Genomic DNA, 22583 nt, shown 5'->3' with positions numbered 1-22583 from the left:
GAGGGCAGACTCTAGCGCTTATTGATAAATGTGCAAAGAAAGTAGCTTTCATGAAAAACAAAAACAAAAACAAAACTCCAGGAAACAAAAGGAAAAGTGTTCTGAGCTTTTCCTTGTGATCAGATCCTCCCCTTAGATGTCTTATTTTACTAAGTCTCCTAAATGCCATGATTTCTTCAAAGATACCAGTCATGGAACTGCCAGTGCTAACTATGGAAAAGGGACTGGCACAGAAAGAAAAGCTACTGATGCTTTTTGAGCTCTGTGGTGTGTCAGGCACCATGTTGAGTGCATTGCATCCATTATCTCATTTAATCCTAGATAACGCTATGAAGTAGCATTATCAGCTCCTTTTTATAGATGAGGAAATTTTTTATGGATGACTGAGGCTAGAAAGGCAAAGTCTCTTACACAGCATTACACAGCCATTAGGTATTTTTTTTTTTTTTAATATCTTATTTTAAAGAGAGAGAGAGAGAGCACTCACAAGGAAGCACAAGTGGTGGAGAGGGAGAAGCGGGTTGCCCATCAAGCAGGGAGCCAGATGCTGGGCTCAATCCCAGGACCCTGGGTTCATGACCTGAGCTGAAGGCAGATGCTTAACTGACTGAGCCACCCAGGTGCCCCACAGCCGTGAGGTATTAACAATAGATCAGAGTTTCAAATCCAGGTCTTTCTGGTCCCTAAGGCTGCGCTCTTTCTTTACTCACACAACCTTTCTGGGGACAGATGTTGTTTAGGTATGTGAATTTTCGTTTTTGTTTTTGTCATCACAGATCAGATGGATTAAAGTGAGTGGTGGTGCTATTGTCATTTTTGTCAGAATAGCTGTAAGTGGTGTACACAACTGCAGATGTACCATTTTCTATAGATGAGAAGAGTCAAGTTTGTTGTCCAAATACCAGCTGTGAGATTTAGGGGCAGAGCGCTGGGCTGTAAATCTTTGTGGAAATGGTCCACTTATGGCCTATGTGCCCTGAGAGAATAAAAACTCTGAGGGGAGGGCTCTGTCTTATTTACATACTGCTCAACAGGTCACAGATACACAAAAATATTCATCAAATATCCCAGTTGAGGAATAAATGTATACAAACATACATGAAAGTTTTGAGATCTAAATTGTATTTTTGGATCTAAAACAGCCATTGTATAAATCCTGTCTCCTCCCTGGACTACAGCTTCCTTAACAAGTGAGTTGAAGTGATGATTCTAGCTGATATGTAAGATTCCTTCCAACACTTCTAGAACGCAACTTTCGTCCTCTCATTGGATAGACAATATGAGGAGGGGCTCTGGGCTTCAGCTCTGGTGTCAGAGATCTCCAGGCAGGGAAATGGTAGGAAAGACCCTCATAAGGTGATGTGGAGAAACCCCACCCTACTTGCTGATGGTTAAAAGGTCTGAATGTGGAAACGGGAAGTGACAAGAGAGGAACTGGGAAAGCATACTCATAACTTTAAATGAATCTTTGTTGTTTTATCTTTTAAAGTCAAAAGGAGATGGTGGGGCTCTAGAGGTTGAATTCTTTATATAAATTAAGTTTAATTACCAAATTTCACTATGATCTGAAGGAGAGTGGATTGGTTTCATTTTTTGCTTTACATATTAAGTCATGGTAAGGGTGGCTCAATTTCTCCTATCCTTGGCTTCCTTGACTGCCATCTAGGGCTGCGCCATCCATGTGGGACTGTCAGTGACAGCAGAGCCTGGAAAGAGGGACAGGGAGGACATTGCTTATTAAGCTGGCTTTAAAGAGCTATTTCGACAAGTTCTCTAAACATTTCTCAGCCTCCAGAAAGCTGGTTTCAGCAGAGCATGCAGCACATATGATGCCTTCATCATGTTCAAAGAGTCTGTGTAAACACACACTGATCACCAATAGATACTTTTGAAAGATTAATTTAGTTCTTATGGACTTTCTGATTTGTCTCCAGACACACCAAAAATAACTCACTTCTCATCCTGTTAATGAACATAATCACAAAAGCACATGAAGCATGGCTTTACATCATCAAGGATGGAACCTTGCAGGGAGATACCCCCAAACCCAAGTAGAATATAATTGAGAATATATATTGGCCATTTTTTCCCACCCATAGAGAAGGAGTTTAATAATTCAAGACCAGCTTTCTGAATTCAGCCCTTGTTTCTGCCACAACCAGCTCAACTTTCATTCATTCAAAATGTAGTAATACTAGGTAAAAGTCATTAGTTTCGGACTATGTGTCAGACATGTTCTAAGCACTTTAGAGCTATTAATTAGTTAATTATCACAACAACTTTATGAAATGGGTACTATTATTGTCCCTATTTTATGGAAAAGGAAACAGGGAAAAGAGATGTCAAGTAACTTACACAAAGGCACACCGTAAGTGGTGGAGCCACTGGCTTCAGGATTTGTACTCTGAACCACTATAGACCTTCTCGAAAAACATTTAGTAAGCACCATTGTATAATGGACCAGGACCATGCTGGGAAAATAGCTTTCAGAGTGTCAGGCCAAACTGGCTAGAGTTTGGGTTGTGTCCCAAGTATGCCAGGAGCTAGGAGACACACGGAGAGTGGAAGGGAAGCCCAGTTGTGCAGACTAGGCATAGGAGATTGGAGATAGTTGTAAGAGATCATGGCTCCATGGGTGTGCAGGTCTTTAGGGGCTCTTTCCAGGAATAAAGCATAAACTAGCCCAGCTCCCTGCAGATCGAGGCTACCCCCAACTCTGATGCCAATCACCATCTCATTGGCTCAAACCTTGGGGAAGGGCCTATGAGGTAATGGTCTTGGTAAGGCTGGGATAAGGAGAAGGTTTTCTGCCCATGAGAAATTGGGTTGCCCAGAACCCCCTCCTGGAGCTCCAAGCCTTTTTGACCTTCTGGAGTTCATGTCATTCTTTCAGTGCTGGGATATCATGAGTAGGAGGAAAAGTCAACATCACTTTTTTCCCTGTAGCTTTGGGTCAGGGACAGCAGATTTCATGGATTAGGGTCCCTTCTAGAAGCCATTGATGTGGCTGGACTAGATAGTCTTTTTTTTTTTCTTTAAAGATTCTTTATTTTTATTTATTTGATACAGAGAGAAAGAGTGAGAGAGAAAGAACAAGTAGGTAGAGTGGCAGGCAGAGGGAGAGGGAGAAGTAGTCTCCCCACTGAGCAGAAAACCCAATGTGGGACTTGATTCCAGGACCTTGGGATCATGACCTGAGCTGAAAGAACATGCATAACTGATTGAGCCACTCAAGTGTCCTCTTTTTTTTTTTTTTTTTAAACCAAATTAGCATTAGTTTTATTTAAGTTGATAAGTGAAAGAAACATACTTTGTACACAAATATATTAAATATTATATACTAGACACTGTCTACTTTGGTGACAAAATATGTTTTAGTGTAGGTTGAAATATATTTATCCATTATGACTTATAAGTGCACACACATTTTCTGATCTGATATTAGAAATTCTATATATTACATATGAAAATAAACTTTTTGAAAAAATTTCAGTGTAGTTAACATATAGTGTTACATTCATTTCAGGTATACAGTATAGTGTTTCAGCAGTTCCATGTATTACTCAGTGCTCATCAAAATAAGTTTACTCTTAACTCCCTTCATCTATTTCACTGCCCCCACCCCTACCCTGTACTAGATATTTAATTCTTTCCTCCAGATCTCCGCCTTTATCTATGTCCTTGGAAGGCAACCTTGGCAGGTTGATTACCCTAGTTTCATTGTGTTCTGGGTTGGCCAAGAGGAGTCATGGGCAGGCAGACAGAAAGCTGGAGGAGAGCGCTCTGGTTCAAGTAGGGTTGTATCACTCTGTGAAGTTAGCTCCAGCCAGGGGGCCCCCTCCTCCAGTTCTCACTGGCATTCAGCAATTCCTCCCCTGGCCCCTTGAGGGGGGATGGAAAATGCCACCCTCTTGGCTGCAATCTGGGGCCTTCACACTCATTAAGGTTCACTTAACTCTGACTACGCCTCCCTAAAGAGGCCCTTCATTCAATACTTCAGTCAAAGCTTTTTAAGTGGCTTCTGATTCCTTCCAGGGCCCTGCCTGATATCTGGTCCTTGCCCCTTCTACCACAGCTGTCTTAGCTCCAGGTCTGATCCCTGATCTGCTGAAGCTGCTTGGCCTGCTTCTGGTTGCTGGTGCACTCCTGGGAACACCCATACTCTTATCATGGGACTTCTCTCCTCTGGCCTGCCACACAATTCCGTCTGTCCCCAGCCAACACCACCTTTGCTGGCTTTCTGCTCTGAAGTTTCTGTCCTGGCTCTTGACCCTATTTCTTTATGATAGATATATTTATGATAAATATATCTATGAGGCTCCTGCTCTGCCTGGCATTATACTAAATTCATTTATACATGTTATCTCATTTAATTCTTATAATTATCATATCTGGTTAGTGTTATACTAAGAGATGAAAAAAACCCCGAGCTTCTGTTGCCTCTGCCTGACCAGCATAATTTCTCCCTTTTCTGCTAATAGCACTCCCAGTTTCCTCTGGGAAACCACTCCTCCCTCACTCTCAACCCTTGTGATTCAGGTAATACCAGACCCACCCAGCTCCCTGGCCAGTTAGAGACACTGTGATAGGCTCGGACAAGTGTAGATCTCCTATGCTGGACCAATTAGAGCTAACTCTGGATCTCTGGTTAAGAGAATCAGAAAAAGGACTCTTCTTCAATGGGGGGACTATAAGCCCTGCTGGTAAACTTTCTGCTCCTGATGATACAATCCACCTGGGAAAGATGCCAGCTCTGGAGGGAAGCAGAGTCAAAGACTGAAACATCATCACATGATTATATGCAGTCATTCTTGAAGCTAGTCAGCATCTTAAACTTTTGGGTTGGGGCAAAGCAGTAAATTCCATATGTAATTTAAGCTAATTTGAGTTGAATTTCCATCATTTGCAACCATAAGTAACCTTAGCATCACACATCTGGTAACTGATGGAGCTAGGCATTGAACCCAGGTTTGCTGGAGAGACTTGAGTTAGCTCCTTCAAGGGCTTAAGGTTACTAATGGTCGTGAAAACTGCACACGTTTAGCTTTCCTCTCCAGTGATTTTCATTAGGGCCTGAAGCAGGTTGCATGAAATGGACCATTTCTTGCCTGGGTGTGATCTTGCTTCCAAGTGGTAGAGTAATGACTATCATGTTCATTCTTAGTGACCTCACTGGGAGCTCTACAGTCTTCCTTAAAGGAACTTGAGTTCTGTGGCTAATTGATTCTTACTATACACTTCCTCTCTTTCCTTAGTAACAGAAACCTTCACATTTAGTTGTTTGCATGGTCATCCAGAATAGAGACCATAGTTCTTGGTATGGCCATGTGACTAAATTCTAACCAATGGGATGCAAGCTTAAGAGATATGTGCAACTCCTAGGCACTATCCTTAAAGAGAAAAATATGCATGTCCTCCAGAAGTTGATCCTTTATGTTGGCTATAGGTGATTATTGGACTCAGGCAGCCATCTTGGGCTGTGAGGTAGAAACCATACATTAAGTATGCAACAAGATAGAAAGAGCTTGTGTCCTGGATGACCATTAAGTTGCCATGTAAACCAAACTGTCCACATTTATATGGGGAGAAGTAACCTTTTCTTTCATTTATGCCACTGGTTTGGTGGTATGGTGGTGGTGGTGGTTGTCACTACTTGCAACTGAACCAAATCCTAAACAATACAGGTCTTTTCTGTAAGTTGGATTCTGGGAGGACAGGAGACTTTCACAGCTTTGTAGAAGGATCGGCAGACGGCTCCTGAAAAGAGTCTGGGCCTTAAGAATGTCAGTGATTGACCAGAGGTGGGTTTATGTGATGCTAAAGATTTTTAGGGGCCTGTCCTAGAGGGCCCGGAGCATTTTTATATTTATAATTTGTATTGTTTTTTTCTTCAATATTACACATTTCAGACTCCACAAAACCTGGATCTATTGATGGCACAGACTGTTGTTTTTGTCTTGAATTGTAAAGGCAGGAGTTGAGGGCACCTCAGGTCATTTTAGGGAGGAAGGCCTGACCTTGTGCCTAAGACCTCTTCTTCCCTTTTTCTAACGCCCATCCATCCTATAGGTTCTCCCCCAAATCTTGTCTCCTTCAGGAAGCCTTCCCTGCATAACAGAACCCACTTGTGTCTTTTTCTCCTCCTGCTAAAAGTCCTCAGGATTCACCTCACTTCCTTTTCTGTTTTCATCTGGATATTGCAGAAGGAGAACTGACCAGGACACCCGGGCAACTCAGTTGTTAAGTGTCTGTCTGCCTTTGGCTCAGGTCATGATCCTAGGGTCCTGGGATCAAGTCCTGCGTCAGGCTCCTTGCTCAGCAGGGAGACTTCTTCTCTCTCTCCCACTCCCTCTGCTTGTGTTGCCTCTCCCACTGTGTCTCTCTGTATCAAATAAATAATAAAAATCTGAAGAAAAAAAAAAAAAAAAAAAGAAGGACACTGACCTTGGAATCAGAACACCTGGACTTGAGACTGGGCTCAGCTTCTGCCTAGACCTAAGACTTTAATCAACTAACAGGCTCTCTGGGCTTCAGGTTTTTCATCTTTACTGAGAGGTGAGAGCACTTGCTTCCACTAGTCAGCCAGAGGGTTAAATTAGATTAAATATGTGTAATTGCTTGATTGATGATGAAGTGTGATAAAATCAAACATATTATGATTACTAGTGTCATAATACTAATCCCCAAGGGTTGTGCTCTTCTTTTAGCTTTAATGGTATCTGATGAGCCATACAGACACTTGATCACCTGCTATTGTATATTGTTCTCTCATTGTTTTGTGGGTCCTATTTAATTTTCCCAAGTAGATTGGCAGGTACAAGACACCAAGGACAATACTTTATAACCTCTGGGCACCTAGAGTGGGGCTGGGCATGTGAAAAACAATTTAGGTACAAAAGGGGGTAAGGGGGAGTCAGAGTTGCTATTCAACCAAAAGATAATTTGTTGGTAAATGTACTGTTGTCTTGGGCCTGGCTCTTCACTGTATTATTATCAGAAGCTAATCGGACTTGGGGAAACAGACTCACATCAAAAAAGCTCACAGGAGACTGATGTATAGAAGTCAGACATCTTCTCAATAGTTAAAGAGCTGCTTTTTAAAAAATGACTGAAATGCTAGAGCTTCCTGCCTAGCTCCTTCCTGGCATCTGTGCTTGGGAGGCCTGAATTGTCTTGAAAGGGTTGTTTGGTGAGTTTGGAATGATGGTGTAGAAAAGTGGACTGCTTTGGTGGAATATTCAGTCTTACCCACTGTGTGGCTTCATGAGTCACCTCTGCCCCAGAGTCCACTTCTCCAGGGAACAGGAAGTTCACATTCCCTGGTCTTGGTGACTCTCCCGCCTGAACACCAATGAATAAACAGGGTTAATTTCCCCCTCCAAAGACTTCTCTTTCTACGTTCCAGGCTTTCTCCTAACTATGTATAATACCATTGATTTTTGTGTCTCCTTATTAAATCACAATTGTATTAAATTCTGCTTCCCCAAGTGTCTTAGTCAACTCAGGCTGCTACAACAAAATATCCTAGACTGGGTAGCTTAACAGAAATTTATTTCTCATAGCTTGTGAGCCTGGGACTTCAAAATCAAGGTGCCAATTTGATTTCCAATGAGAGCCCCTCCCAGGGTGCTGAGAGTCTCCCTGCTGTATCCTCAACATAGTAGAGAAGGAGAGAACTCTGGGGTTTCTTTCTCTTCTTCTAAGGACACTAATCCCTCCAGGAAGGCTCCCCTCTCAGGACCTCATCTAAACCTATTTACCTTCCAAAGACCCCACCTCCTAATACCATCACATTGGGGAGTTAGGGCTTCAATATATGAAATCTGGCAGGGAGTAGGGGTGGCACAAACATTCAGTCCATATCAATTATCAGTTGGGGTTTGAGAGTCCCAAACTTCTCAACCTCTTGGCTTTCTTCCAAAAATGGATAATCATACCAATAAGTGCAACTTAAAAAAATTATTTTAACTCTTGCAGAGAAACCTGATTTTAAGTTTTTGAGGATACCGCATTGCCATCCTTTCTGGAATCAGGGAATCTGGGACTACTTGTACATGGGATAACTGAATAACATTCGTGGTGTTGATCACTGGGCTCCGTCCTGTCTTCCAGACTTATTGGCAGGGACTGACTTGCTGATTTTTTATTGCCACCTGTTTTCAGTCCACCTGAAATGGATCATCTGAAAATTTACCCAGTCCTGAGCCATAATCCAATGCAGTTAAAAGGCACTTTTTCTCCTGCTGAGAAATTAACACCTTCTCTTTTGTCCCAACTTTCTGGGATCATTTCCAATATGTCCTGGCTAGGAGTTAATTAAATCTGTGTTGACACATACTCAATTTCAAGTGGCTTTGCACATACAGGAAACCTGTTGAGATTTTCCCTTTCGAGTCCAAACCCACTGATCTATCTCTTTATCCCAGTTTTCAGGGTAAGTATTCCACTTGCCAGGAAAGGATGGAATTTCAAGTGGGAAATTAATGGGATTCCCCACTTTAAGAAAATCATGGTTTTCTATTTTCCTACAATGCTTCCCAAATTTCGAGACATGTCTTGTGTGAAAATTGCTGTTTTCTATTAAAACAACTGGATTTATGATTACAGGAAGCCCTCAGAGGCAGGGCACAGGCAAGTAACAAACAAGGTTAGAATCCTCAACTCCACAGCAGCTGTTTCAAGAACACAGTACTCAAAACCAGAGTCAGAAGATCTAAATGTAGGTCAAGTAATTTTAAATTCCGATTGGATATTGCAAATGCACAGCCGGGAGCTTTTTTTTTTTTTTTCCATCTAGAGTTAGAGATTTGGGTGGCTTACAGGAAAAGTTATTAGCAGCAACATCTAGAGTCTTTGGTTCACCCCAAGAGGCACGTGTTAGTCTCATCTGATGCTATATGCTTATTTTAGTGTCCGGAGCATAGTTGGTGAACATCCAGGGAGAGCATCTTTCCACGCTGAGCTGCGGCCACCGTGCTAAAATTCCTACATATGCTGGTCCTCACATAGCTAGTCTGTCAATGCTGCTGTGTTACTTTGGGGCCGAGGTTGCAAACTAGCAGGTGTGGGCTGTATTTAGACTGCAGGTATGTCTTGTTTGGCCTATAAGGTATTCATTCGTTTTAGAAAATGAGCTAGCTTAAAAAAATTAGAACACTTCCTACAAAATCTTTATTGTGGGGTTGTTTTTTTTGTTTTTTTGTTTTTAAATTTGGGTGTTCTGGTCATCCTGGCATCACTGCTTGGTAACAAAGGGCTGTTGCTGAGTGGGGCTGCCCACTTTGGATGGAATGTGAATCTCTGGTTTGCCAATTCCCATATGGCTTACTTCATTCATATACATTTTCTGCTATATATAAGAATTCACCACTCTGCCATCAAGCAGTGTCCTATACAAATGGCCTGATACTCTTCAACAGCACAGGATAGATGCTCATGGCCCCTTTTGGATCAGAAGACGCATGTTATTCTCAGTTATTTACATGCAAGTCCAGAAGGAGCATGTCAGAACTGTTGGCCTTGAGAAAATGAGTCAAGAATTAAAGGCTAGGGGTTTTGGTGAAGAGATATAGAAGGAAGATTGAAGATTGGAGTAGGGGTGGGAAAGAAAAGGGGTGCCTCTGAGACCTGGGGGAGGGTCGTACCAGACGGGAGAAAGGAAACTGAAACTTTTGCCAAGAGGACTCTGAAAAAGCTTCCGGTTGTCTGGGATTATGCCAAGGAAGAGGTTATGATCATGAGATATTGTGCACCATTATTTGAAATAGTCTCTTCTCCTCAAGAGACTGTGTATTCCCTCAAGTCCAGAGCCCTAGGCAAAGGCCCTGTTCCATTTATTTTTGAGTATGGTATCCACACTAGGGGCTCAGTAACAGCCTTCCAACGGGACTGAAACGTATGCCTGTGCATGTGTGCACATATCTGAATGTGGGAAGGGGCAGGCTGGAGGTGTGGATGAAGGGGGAACATTAACAGAGACAGAGAGGAAAAGTGTCTTGGGAATACATAATACGTGCCAAGAAATACAGGGCTTTGTCATCAAGATGACAATGGTTCATTGAGAAATATTTCTCCTCCTTTCCTAAGGACAAGGAGTGGTGACGGTTAGTGGATTATATTCTTGCCCCTAAGGCCCAGGAACGCACAGCGACAGCTCTGAGTAATGGAGACTGGGGTGAGCGGCCTCATTTGGTGAATCACTGGATATTCACCAATCCTCTTTTCACATTCATTTTGTTTAAATCTGTCCCTGTTTCTAACTCCGAATACTCACTCTGTCCCTGCTTCCCCTTAGCTGCGTGGCCATGCCATGGGCAAGCTGCTTGCTAGCTCTGCTTTGGCTTCTTTGCTGCAAGTGGGGAGAATCACACTTTTTACTCTTAGAGAGGATGTGAAGAGGAAAGAGAGCCTAGGATTTAGTGAGTGCTCAATAAATATTCCCTATGATTATTCTCAAATCGTGGACTTTCCAATCTCTGACTTTTCTCTAAGATGATTTCGCACTGTTCTACACCATCAGAAGACAATTGGCCTGGGTGTTTCAGATGAAGTGCAGTAGTTGGTTCCCCAATACTTCAATTACTTTCCATGTTTTGGGGTGTAGATGTGCTGTGGTGGCCCATGGGGATATGACAGAGCAGACTTCTATTTGTGTGCCATGACCCTTTTCACCTCGGAATAAGGAGTTGGCTCTGGTCCCTATTGTGTCACACCAACTCTCAGATCACTTACCCTTGTTAAAAAGTGCCATCTGCCTCAGTCCTCTTTGCAGAAAGCTTCCCTGACTCCCATCGGGGTGTCCCAGGGAGCTTCCTGACCACACTGCTCAGGCCTAACCATGCTGGCTGCCCACATCACAGCGGGAGGGGTTGGCTCAAAACCTCACACCAATTTTCCCCTCCTCCTCCTTTAGAAACCTGGGACGTCTCCCAAGTGTTGACAGATACCCACTTTGGATCTGAACTAGAGAAAATTCCTTATAGCCCAACATATGAAATTGAAGACTCTTTCATGCTTTGCCCATCTCCACCCCTCCCCCGCCCCTTCCCCATGATAGAAAGGGAAGATGAAATGCAGCATTAGCCCTGTTCCTACAGCCCAGCTCCTCGGATGAGCATGTCAGGCTGGATACTGTAGCTAAACATAAATGAACGGTTATTAATGATGGGCATAATGTTTTCTAGCAGTTAGCTGGCTGTGATTCTAGGATTTTTTTTTCCACTGTGTTTTGAAGGGTTAGGTTATTTAAACTTACCATCAAATAGAATCAAATCAAAGTGAGCTAATTTTTCTTAAACACTAATCATTTTAAGGCTATTGAACTAAATATAGAGGCAGTTCATTAAATCATTAAAACAGCCTGCAATAATGCTCACAAAGTCATTATGGAGCTATTCCCTAGCCAGAGAGGTAGTGTTGCCTTAAGCACAGTTTAATCAAATTAGATGGTGGGCTATGTCATGGGGTTTCTCCTATTGATATTCATTAAAAATACATGATTTATCACTAATCTCTGTGAGGTAGATCCCACTCTTCCAAATGAATTTTGTAAATGTCAAGGGGAAGAAAACAGAATGGCGTATTGTTATAATAATTTAAGAGTGGTGTGATCACATTTACATTTTATATACTATGCAGTTTAGGAACAGATAATAGCTTTAACAAGGCTAAACTTCTCCTTTTAGTTAAAGTTAGAACAGAAAGGCTGAACCCTGAGGATTAGCCATTACATAGAATGAGCCCCAACAGTTGAATGATCTCTAAGTATAATGGTAGCTTGTCCCATTGTTCACCAAATGCTTTTCTCCCATTCTTGGGTGGAGGGATTTCTACATAGATGTATGCTGCCCTGTTTTCAGATCCTGTCCTGATTCAGCAGCTGGGAGAGTCTGGTTGGCTTTTGCCCCTGGGAGCTCTCCTGCTGTGTTCACACTTCATTTCCTCCAGAGTTCTCTGGCCTCCAGACCTCTCCTCACAACCCTAGTGAAATTTGCCCAGCTCCTTCCTCCTCAGTGGACTGGAAAAGGGCTGATAACAGTTTAAAAATGTTACCCCACCCAGAGGTATTTGCATTTTAACTGGGATCAAAGCTGAAACGAAAGGGATTAAGTCGTAATAGTAGAATTTTAAGCATCAACCAGTGGGTGGAAGAGGGATTTTCTGTTGCTGAAGGACTCCTCCCTCTGGCCTCCATCGGAGAGGAGAGTGGTCCTTGGTGGGTAAGGTCAGACCAGAGATGGGGGAGGGAAGTTTGGTGATACTACTGCTTTATCCTTTTCTAAGTTGTATCTTTTTTTTTAAAACTGGGAAATGAGCTTTCTCTGTTTCAAGAACTTTCTTCCGAAACAGATATCTTTCTAGAGGGTACACTTTGAAATATTGATATTCTGACTTGTCCTCAAAACATTTTTCCTCCCCAAACTGAGGACTAACATTTGAAACTCAAAATCACAGTTTGGTTTAAAACTCTCAGTCTTGCCTTGAAAATACCCCGGAAGGAAGGAAGACACTTATAGAAGGAGCAGCAGTACCTTTTCGATATGAAAATGTGCCGGTTCTTAGCAAGACACATGAGATGTCTCCCTACAGTTAAGACAATTATCAAAAGCTTTTCAGAATATGACTAACAGCCAGAATGGTCAGAATCAGCAGACAGAGGCACTTGACTCCTGGACGATAGGGAGCTTTTAGCATCTTGGCCATTTAACCTAATCTAAAAGAGAAACCCAGCTTAAATGAAATCCTACTTATTTTACTCTGCTGTATTGCAGAATAATGGAATGCCCACCCCTTTTCTGCACAGGAGATCTCTAACTTGACTCTTGGCTCAGTGGGATGCTCTCAGAACCATTTCCAATGCCAAACTCAAGATACAAAAGGGTCTGGCCATTAGCCCTGGAATCTCTCGCCCGTGGAGTAATGGAGATGTGAACAGGACAGTACTGAATTATCAGCAGGAACTGACTTAACATCTCAAAATAATAAACGAGGGTCCTAGCAAAGCGTCTTGTTAAGTAGCTAAACGTCTAATTCACCTGGGATATTGTTTCAAAATTCATTTCATCTTCAGTAATTTGATGAAATGAAGCTCTGTACTGGTGCTTTCTCTCATGCAAGGCTGCACGCACCTAAGGGCAGGGCACATTTATTTTGATGATTAATACCTGCAGGTTTCGTGGTTTAATGGGAAAATGCTAGATATATTTGAAATGATACTGCCTTCTTCCCCCTCTTCATTCATCAGGTAAACACCTTGATTACTTGCCTTCCAACTTTGAGCTCAGTAGAACTTATGTTATCCATTGACACTCTGGAAACATTATTCTTGCATATTTGTGGTTGGAGAAGCCTGGGAGTCACACGGTGACTGATTTCAGGTGGGCAGTGTTGGGTGTGCATTGTTTAACTCAACAGCTCTTTTCAAAGATGGATAACAGGAGGCTGGGAGAATAAATGGAATGTGATAGAGTATTTTTCCTTCTGCTCTCACCCCTGAAATCTCACCCAGAACCACAGGGGTAGCTTCTTTGCCAGTCCCTTAAAGGCTTTTGCCCTGATTTTCATAGGTTTATTTGAACTCTGTTAGAAGTGAGAGGACTCAAATTAGAGGTCATGGAATGGAGGAGGATGAACAAGAGAGAGTGAGCAACTTATCCAGGGTTTAGCCCAGATAGTCCTGCATCTGGAGACTGCCCTCAGGCCTAGGTAAACCACCATGAAGGGCGACCCTTGAAACTCTTATGCTTTTGTCCTCCTTAAACTCCATTTTAAACAACCTGCAGGAGGGTACTGAGTCACATGCATTTTAAATATTATGTATCCAGACAAAGAACATCTCCTTTTAAAGCCTTCTTCCACTCTTACCCTTAGTAAATTGAAACATTTAAACAGAAAGCTAACCTATTAATAAAAATTGTTGTTTACATCCATGCTCATGTTCATAATTGAAAAATATTTTCATGTTATTGTCCCATGTAATCCTCAAAATTAAGGCAACAGCCCCATTTTAGAAAAGAAAGCTGAGACTAAGACTGTTCCTGTGTCCACTCTTCTCCTGCCCTTGGGTGATGGAAGGCAGACTTGCCCATTTTTCTTACATTTGAAGAGCTTCATTTGGCAAGTATTCACAGAGCACGCATTCCACTCCTGGGACATACCAAGGTGGACACCGTTTTCAAACCTGCCCTGTTGACTCCTTGTCAAGCCCTTCCTAGTTGTGATGCGGAAATTATGACCTTGCTTTAAAATCTCCCTGTAAGAAATCCTAAACCCTCTCCAGGCTAGGCTGCTGCATTTTGGTATCTTCAAATGGGTTTCACGCAATATTCAAAAGTTAAGTTCTCCCAATTTTAGCTGATGCCACAGTCATTTGAAAATCCAAAGACAGTAGAATGAGTCTCCTTGGCAAAGTGCTTGGGGTGTACACAGATGTAAGGGTGTTTGTGTGTATATGGCTTCTAATACTTACCCCTTTCCATGGTTGTATTCGGTGCACCCAAGGAGCAGTTATGGTCAATTATGTCATTGTTTTTTTTTTTTTTTTAAAAAAAAAAAGGTCTATCTCTTTGTTGATACAACATAGACTTTTCAGTATATAATAGTGTCATTAACCTTCACCTTATCACCTGGCAGCCCCTCCCCACAATATCCCTGAGTGCAAGCTTGTTGGGATGTAATTAACCTCAGACCCATATCTACCTCTTTTTCACACGTTGAAGCTTCGTCCAAGACCCGGATCCCACACTCACCATGGGCCTTTGAGCTGCAGTTTCCTGTAGAGTTTGGTGTGTGCCAAGGTCCTGCAGGGAGAAGAGATACACACGTGCTATTAGCAAGAGCATCTACCACAGGGCTATGTACAGGTGGCAGCTTAATACGTACTCTTGGGTGACAGAATTGAGTTGTCAGGCCCTCTGTTCTCCTGGCTATTAATCCTTTTCTGTCATGGTTTAAAAGACAGGATGAGACAGCCAGAAAAAATAAGAAACCGAAAGCTCTTAAATCCTAGCCTTCAAATGACCAGAATAGAATAAGAGTATTTCAAAAAGATGAGTGAGGTTTGAGTCATTTGCATAGAATGAATGACCACTGGACTCCCAAAGCCTGGGCATGGTCTCAGAAGGCAAGTTTTTAAACTGAAAGACAGGAATTTCCTTTCTAAAATTTACCTCTTCCCCTTTTTTCTTACATATAATAACTAGCTTTCATGGTCAAACGCATATACCCCCCTCCAGGATAGCAGGGATTTGTCTGTCTTTTCAGTGCTAATTCTTAGTGCTAACCAGTGCCTAACACATAGCAGGTGCTCAATACATGTTTTGTTGAATGAATGAATGAATGAATGAATGAATACCATAAGCCCTGGCAAAAAAAAAAAAAAAAAAAAAAAAAAAAAAGGAGTAAAGATAGTATTTACCTACTTCTGCAACCCTACACTCACTAATGCTAGGCAGTAGTTCTAATTATAGACTACTCTATGCAATAGCAGGCAACAAAACTGGATTTGTATGAAGCATGTTTGATGAAATCTTGACTGTTGGGTGGTCACATTAACCACCATTCACACTTCTTCATCTACTTTAATTAAGCCTTGAAATTTCTTCTGAGCAAATACTACAACTACTAAACAAATACACTCTGGGGAGTAGGACATGGATTCTGTTTAGCATTTGACCTATAATACAAAGAGTTACCAATGGACACAACATGGTATATGTTCCTAGAATGTTGAGTGATAGAGAAAGATAGGTTGGTGTGTAGCCTTAGAGCCAGACTTGATTAGGCAGGCAAGAAATACTTAGCCAGGTGAGTGACAGCTTCCTGGAATAGGGCATAAATCCAAGCTTTCTACATATGTCTACCAAAAATAAGAGCTGTTCTTGCTCAAGGTGAGCTCTCTTTATAACCTCCTGAGCTATTTTGACTCCCAGATCAGAATCAGTGTATCACAGATGGAACGCTGGCCAAACACATCCACATTTTTTCTATGGGGAGGGGCATGGGAGTGTCCCTAGGGACAGCGGCTTTTCAACATCCAGTCTAAGAGATATTTTGTGTTCCTCCTGAGTCCTTCCAGAACACAGCCTCTGATGTTCCTGTTTTCCTTTAGATGACGGCAAAAGATGCAGTGAAGAGGAGTATAATGCTGAATACTCAAGGGAAAGGGCAGTTGTTTAAGGAAGATGGAAGCAGGAATTGAATTTAGGTTAAAGACCAGAGGGAGGAGAACCCAACCCAGAGGGTTCCAATTCTGTGAAATCAAATGCAGAGAAAATACAGTCGACCCAAAATGGACAAGGCCAATTTGGAGCTGTCTTCAACCACAATGTGTATGAATGGCATTCTGAATTGCATCTTCTCCCTTAATTTTTTGAATTGCATCCTTTCTTATCACCAACATCCCCCTGTAGATTAGAGTCTACCACTGGGTTTGAGGCTGGGTGAGATCTACCTACAAAGACATTGTCACTTACGTCTTCCACCTAATGAGACAGCAATGTCAGGGGAGGTGAAGGTGAATTCCTTTACCTAAAGGCACATAAGCAAAAGACAATCATGGCACCCCTAAGAGGGCATCAAATTGTGGCTGCTTTAAGTCTCTCTTCTCAAAAGGGAAGCCATGGTATAACGATGGAACTGAACTTGAACCTTTCTAGAAAGCCTCTAAGGTTTATCTCTTTTCCCCTCGAATATGAATGCAAGAGAACAGAAAGCTGCCATCCTCCGTGGTCAGATCTCTCTGAAAGATGGACAATTTCTTGATCATCACAAGTGATGAGCAGGTGAGTCTGAATTTATGTGTCCGCTTGGAGAGAAGTTTTATACTAGATGTGGTTCTTGCCATTCAGGGAATGATGATATTTACATTAATTGAAAATCTGAACTACGTATTTTTACTCAGTGAAAGCTCATGACCTGATGAGAACAAATTTCTTTATATCCTTAATTCAAACGGTTGGGAACAATTTATCAATGTGATGGAACTCCTTTATGGCATGTGAAAAAGATCACTCTTAGGAACAAACAGATACAGTTTTTGTAATCATTAAACATCTTAGTTCATAAATCTTTTTTCCTCCTGACCCTCAAAGCTGAATTGAAAATAAATGCAGTAAGGTCCATGATTCTTGGAACTTCGACACTAAAAACAAACGCATACACTATAGCCTTTCCATGTTAAATATCCTCTTGGTTTTTAAATATGTTTCCTTGAAAATGGGAGCAAAATGTGTCATCCATCGACATAGACTCTTGTTTGCTTTACAAGATTTCTCATTGAGAGTAATTAAAATATACTAACTTAGGAAAGTCAGCACGTAAGAACTATTTTTATTAATGTGTCTAAAATACAGGTTTTTCCTTTCTATAGAGGAAGACATTAGAACAACAAGTATATTATAATCCCACTCTTGTAAAGTGAAATAATTACATGTGTGTTTAAAATAATTACATGTGTGTTTAAATGATCTACACCCAAAAAAGGTACTGAGAGTGGTTGCCTAGGTGCATGAAATCGTGAGCGTTTTCAGATTTCTTCTTCTTTTCTTATTTTCTCTTTTATAATGAATATGGATTGTTTGCAATAAAAATTAATCAGGATTTTAAAAAAATACTTAAAATAATACTCATGAACAATATTCATAATACACATAAAAATTGAAAAACAATACATCATTGATTTGATATGTGTGACTTTTCTTCCCTTACCTCCTGAAGTTCTCTGAGTATAGCCAGCCTTTCCTTCTGCCTCCTTTTCCTGTGTCAGCAGACTCTGATGCTTAAATCTTTTCCAGTAGGTGAGGCAGTTCTTTAGAAATGGGAACCAGGAGCTGGCCTGGGACATGAGACAGCAGTTTACTTAGTGTCTTCCTTTTGGTGGTATTGGTACAAAAAGATAAGCTAAATCCAGTCTCTCTTTCAAAGCTTCACTTGACACCAGTTTTGTTTTGGCTTGGTTTGGTTTTTTTGGTCTGTCTTTCTTCTCTCTCTTCATTTCCCCCTCCCATTCTTTATTTTTCTCCTACTAAATTTGAAGCTTCTTTAGGGTAGGGGCCTCCTCTTAGCCTGCTGTCATGATGCTTCATACAAGGTAGTTACTCAATAAGTGTTTGTTGAATGAAGGCCCAGAGGTATTAATTGATTTGGCTAATGTCACACAGCTGGTTAGCAGCAAGGTCAGGACTAGAATTGAGGCAAAATGAGGAAGTCCACTGGCTACAGAAAGCACACTGTGCCAAAATAAAAAGAATGTTGGTGTCGTAGGCAGTACGTCTATGTTAGTAAACAGACAGGGACATGGGTGAGATATAATATATGTCATCAGGCTAAAGACAGAGATAAAGGGAGTAAAGGCAGGAATCAAGTTGATATACTTTGGTGCATATTTGCCAAAGCTCTGGTTATTATTACAATTGTGCCTTCATTGAATATCTATATTTAACTATTGCTTTCAAACTTCTCATAGACAAGAAGATATGTAACTTTGTAAAAAGTGCAGGCAGAACCACCATTATATTTTTGCAGAGACCATTCATGATAAATTTATTCAGCAAAGGGAAAAAATAAATCCATCTACATTGAAATCACAATGAACATGTCTCCATTAAAGGCCCCCAAGAGATAGAACGCCAAGTGCAAAAGCAACAAGAGTGTAGATGAGAGATTTCTCCCCATTGAACTATCTACCCCAGGAGGCAGCCAGTGCAACCTTCACACTCAGGAGGTGAAGAAAAAATCGTTTTGTTGAGTAAAAGTATTCTGAGTAACTGCCTTCTTTGAAAATGGAAGAATTTCATTTTTCCATCTGACAAATGGAGAAGAACCTGTTTGCCGTGAAGACACTAGAGTTAATCGTCCCAGGATAATGGCTACCTTTGACCAAAGACACAGCCCCAGGAGTTGTGGCTTCATTCCCTTCAAGTGTTGATCAAGTCTCAATCTTCGGGATGGTTGTGACATATTCTATTTCTGAAACTCCCTTTGAGAAAAGCATCCTATAATTTTTCTCTACTTCTCGTAGTTGCTGCTGATGGTGATTTGTATCTCCACTAGAAACATGCTGGGTGGAATTGACCCTTTGTAAGCATCCCTTCATGACACAATGAATAGGAAAATAAAGGGGTGGAAAGAGGAGAAAGCAAGCAAGCAAAGGGGGAGGTGAGAGAGAGCCCTGGGATGACAGAACCAAGAAGAATCAGGATCTCTCAACAATCTGACCCTCACATGCCTCTGCACCCACATTCAACTTGTTTTATTAAAGACATGTTGTTTTTAAAAGCCTCTAAGTACCTCAGAGCTGGGTTTAGGGTCATGAAATCACCCCAGGCATGCCAATAATTTGACTTCCCTTTAAAATAATATTTTTAAAAAATTGCTTACCTTGAATTTAATAGGATGTGGAAGACACTGATTTTCCAGAAATAAAAACTGTAGTCACAGGCCAATTTTCTTACCAATTCACTTCTACTGGCTGAAGCAGGAGCTCTGCTCTGAAAGAAATCCAATATAATGTTTTTTAACCTTTCTGTTCTTGTCCTCTTTTCTGTTTTTGTTTTTAGTGATTTTCTGAACTTGACCACTCTCTGGAGAAGTCTTAAAGTATTTAAATTTTAGATAAAATATATCGCTTGCTCCTGATCATAGCACTGTGCTATTGTGTGCTATTATGTAATTTTAGAATTTTCCTGAATGTGACCATCAGCTGACTGACCTTAGGGGGTATCTCTGTCAGTGTGCAGCTTATATGGATGTGGCACAAAGATACTCAAGAGAACAACATTGGTGAGAAATGTCGTTCCAAATATTTCTGTTCAAAATCTTGTATTTTGAAATAATGACAGATGCACAAAAATTTGTAAAAACACGAGATGTCCTATGTACCCTTCCCCCAAAGGGGATATCTTGTGCAGCTATGGTATAATATCAAAACCAGAAAATGAACATTGGTATATTTCTGTTAACTAGACTACAGACCTTATTCAATTTTCACCATTTAAAAAACCTACACTCATTTGAGTGTGTGTGTGTGTGTGTGTGTGTGTGTGTGTGTAGTTCTATGCAATTTTATTCCACTTGTAGATTTGTGTAACCACCTCTATAATCAAGATCTGGAACTGTCCAATTCATCCTTACCAGACAACTCCCACATGCTACCAGGGATTTCTTCTAAAATTTCCTTTTCAGACAATTGTCTATTGATGCAGGGATTGGTTTGCTAGGGTGGCCTTGACAAAGAGTTACACACTGGGCAGCTTAAACAACAGAAATGTATTGTCTCACGATTGTGGAGAATGAAATAAAGGTCAAGGTGTCAGCAGTGTTGGTTCCTCTTGAGGCTTTGAGGGTGAATCTGTTCCATGTTTCTCTCCTGGCTTCCTAGCTACTGGTAGTTTGCCAGCAATCTTCGGCCTTCCTTGGCTTGTGGAAGCATTTTCTCAATCTCTGGTTTCACCTTCATGTGGTGTTCTTCCTTTGGGCATATCTGTATTCAGATTTCCCTTTTTTATGAGAACACCAGCCATAATGGATATTGCTCACCCTAGAGACTTTGTTTTAACCTGATCATTTCTTTAAAGATCCTATCTCCAAATAAATTAGGACTTCATATAAATTTGGGGGGGGTATAATTTACCCTATAATAGGGACTAATTTATATTTCTGCAAGCTACATTGAGTCCTGGGTGAAATCTGAGTTAACCAACGTCATATTTCCAGATTATTCTGTGATGTTGAAATGGCATACACAGATTGGTATTCTAGGCTGCTGCCTGGAAGGCCTGATCCAAGTATCCCAATGAAGGAATTCTCGGGATCTAAAAAAATTCCAACACTTGAATAAAATAAAAACAATACAGAGAAAAATGATATGTTTATTTGGAAGCTCGATAGTAAATGGAAATTTTCCATACTAGATTGCTGGTTCTCACCAAGCATGAGGTAACTTGAATCATTTCTATGTTGTATGTTTCTGAGACACTTTTAAAAAAAAGAACGCACTTCTTTTTTAAGCTTACTTATTATTATTATTTTTTTTTTAGTAATCTCTACACCTAACATGGGGCTCAAACTCACGACCTTGAAATCAAGAGTCACATGTTCTTCTGACTGAGTCAGCCAGGTGCCCCAAAAAGACACTTGCAACAACAACCAAACAACAACAAAAAGAAAATGACCTAATTCAAAAATAGAACTTAAGTAGACATTTCTCCAAAGAAGATTTACAAATGCCCAATAAGCACATGAAAAGATGTTCAACATCATTAGAGGAATGCAAATCAAAACCACAGAGAGATCCTATTTCACACCTTCTAGGGCAGCTATAATTTTTTTTTTTTAAAAAACAACAAGTGTTGGTGAGGATGTAGAGAAATTGAAACCTTGTGCACTGCTGTTGAGAATGTAAAATGGTGCAGCCGCTATGGAAAGCAATTTGGCAGATCCTCAAAAAGTTAAACATAGAACTACATATAACCCAGAAATTCCACTCCTAGATATATATTCAAAAGGACTGAAAGCAGGGACTCAGAGAGATACTTGCACACCAGTGTTAATAGCAACATTATTCACAAGAGCCAGAAGATGGCGAATATCAACAGATAAACAGATATACAAAATGTGGTATATTACACGTGATGGAATACTCTTCAGTCAGATAAAGGAATGAAATTTTGACACATGCTACAGCATAGATGGACCTCGAAAACATTATGCTTAGTGAAATAAGCCAGACACAGAAGAACAAATTGTATATTTATATGAGGTAATGAGAACAAGCAAGTTCATAGAGACAGAAAGTACCATAAAAGTTACACAGGGTGGAGGTTGGGGGAAGGGGAATTATTGTTCAATGTATCTAGAGTTTATGCTGGGGATGATGAAAAAGGTTTGGGTGTAGACAGTGGTGATGGATACATGGTATTTTGAATATATTTAATGGCACTGAATTGTACACTTGCAAATGGTTAAAATGATAAATTGTATATTATATATATGTTTTTCCACAATAAAAAATGTAGCAAATGCATTAAAAAGATCTGTTTTGGGGAAAACAGTGCTCATAGGCTCATCTGTTTCTGCCAGATTGGTTAAAAGGACTCCTTGAAGTCCTATTCAGACATGGCTTCTCTTCACTTCATTAATTTATTGTAACTCAATATACCAAATGCTTATTCAGCACTTACTCCATATAAGGCACTGTCTATGTTCCTAATTAGTTCACATAAAGGATGGGAATTGGTGGAATGAGAGAAATATTAGCAAAGAACCATGGAAAAGAAAGGCTAACTCCAGTTCTGGGATAGAACCAGTTCAGGGAATCATTAAAGTTTTGAAAAGAAATTGATCTTGAATGGTGGATAAGATTTTACCATGTAGAGGAGAGTGGAGAGAGCATTTTGGTCTAGAGAGTGTGAATACCATGGGCAGAAACCTAGGAACAGCAAATAGTCAATGTGACTCTGAATTAGGGTGTGCTGAGGGAGAGTGAGAAGCCGAGCCTGTCAAGTATGGTTGGTGGCCTATCATAGAAAACCTGGTCACTGGGTTGAGGACATCATACAGCCTTTGGTAGCCAGTTGTGAAGAGAT

At 40.8% G+C, this 22583-nt stretch overlaps 1 long non-coding RNA gene across 1 annotated transcript in view; it reads right to left on the bottom strand.

Moving 5' to 3' along the window:
• Positions 1-476: 476 nt before the first annotated feature.
• The window catches only part of LOC131840161 (uncharacterized), a 45666-nt gene continuing 23559 nt past the window's right edge, over positions 477-22583 (bottom strand). Inside the window, exons 4-7 of the long non-coding RNA XR_009357227.1 lie at positions 19378-19487; positions 17707-17833; positions 14748-14798; positions 477-1706 (exon numbers count right to left, since the gene is read on the bottom strand). This is a non-coding gene — a long non-coding RNA (uncharacterized LOC131840161). The remainder of the gene's footprint in view (positions 1707-14747; positions 14799-17706; positions 17834-19377; positions 19488-22583) is intronic.

This window comes from Mustela lutreola, chromosome 9 (assembly GCF_030435805.1).
Source record: "Mustela lutreola isolate mMusLut2 chromosome 9, mMusLut2.pri, whole genome shotgun sequence".
NCBI classification, from domain to species: Eukaryota; Metazoa; Chordata; class Mammalia; order Carnivora; family Mustelidae; genus Mustela; species Mustela lutreola.
The sequence above is the reverse complement of the archived record's forward strand: the minus strand, read 5'-3'. Positions and strand labels throughout refer to the sequence as shown.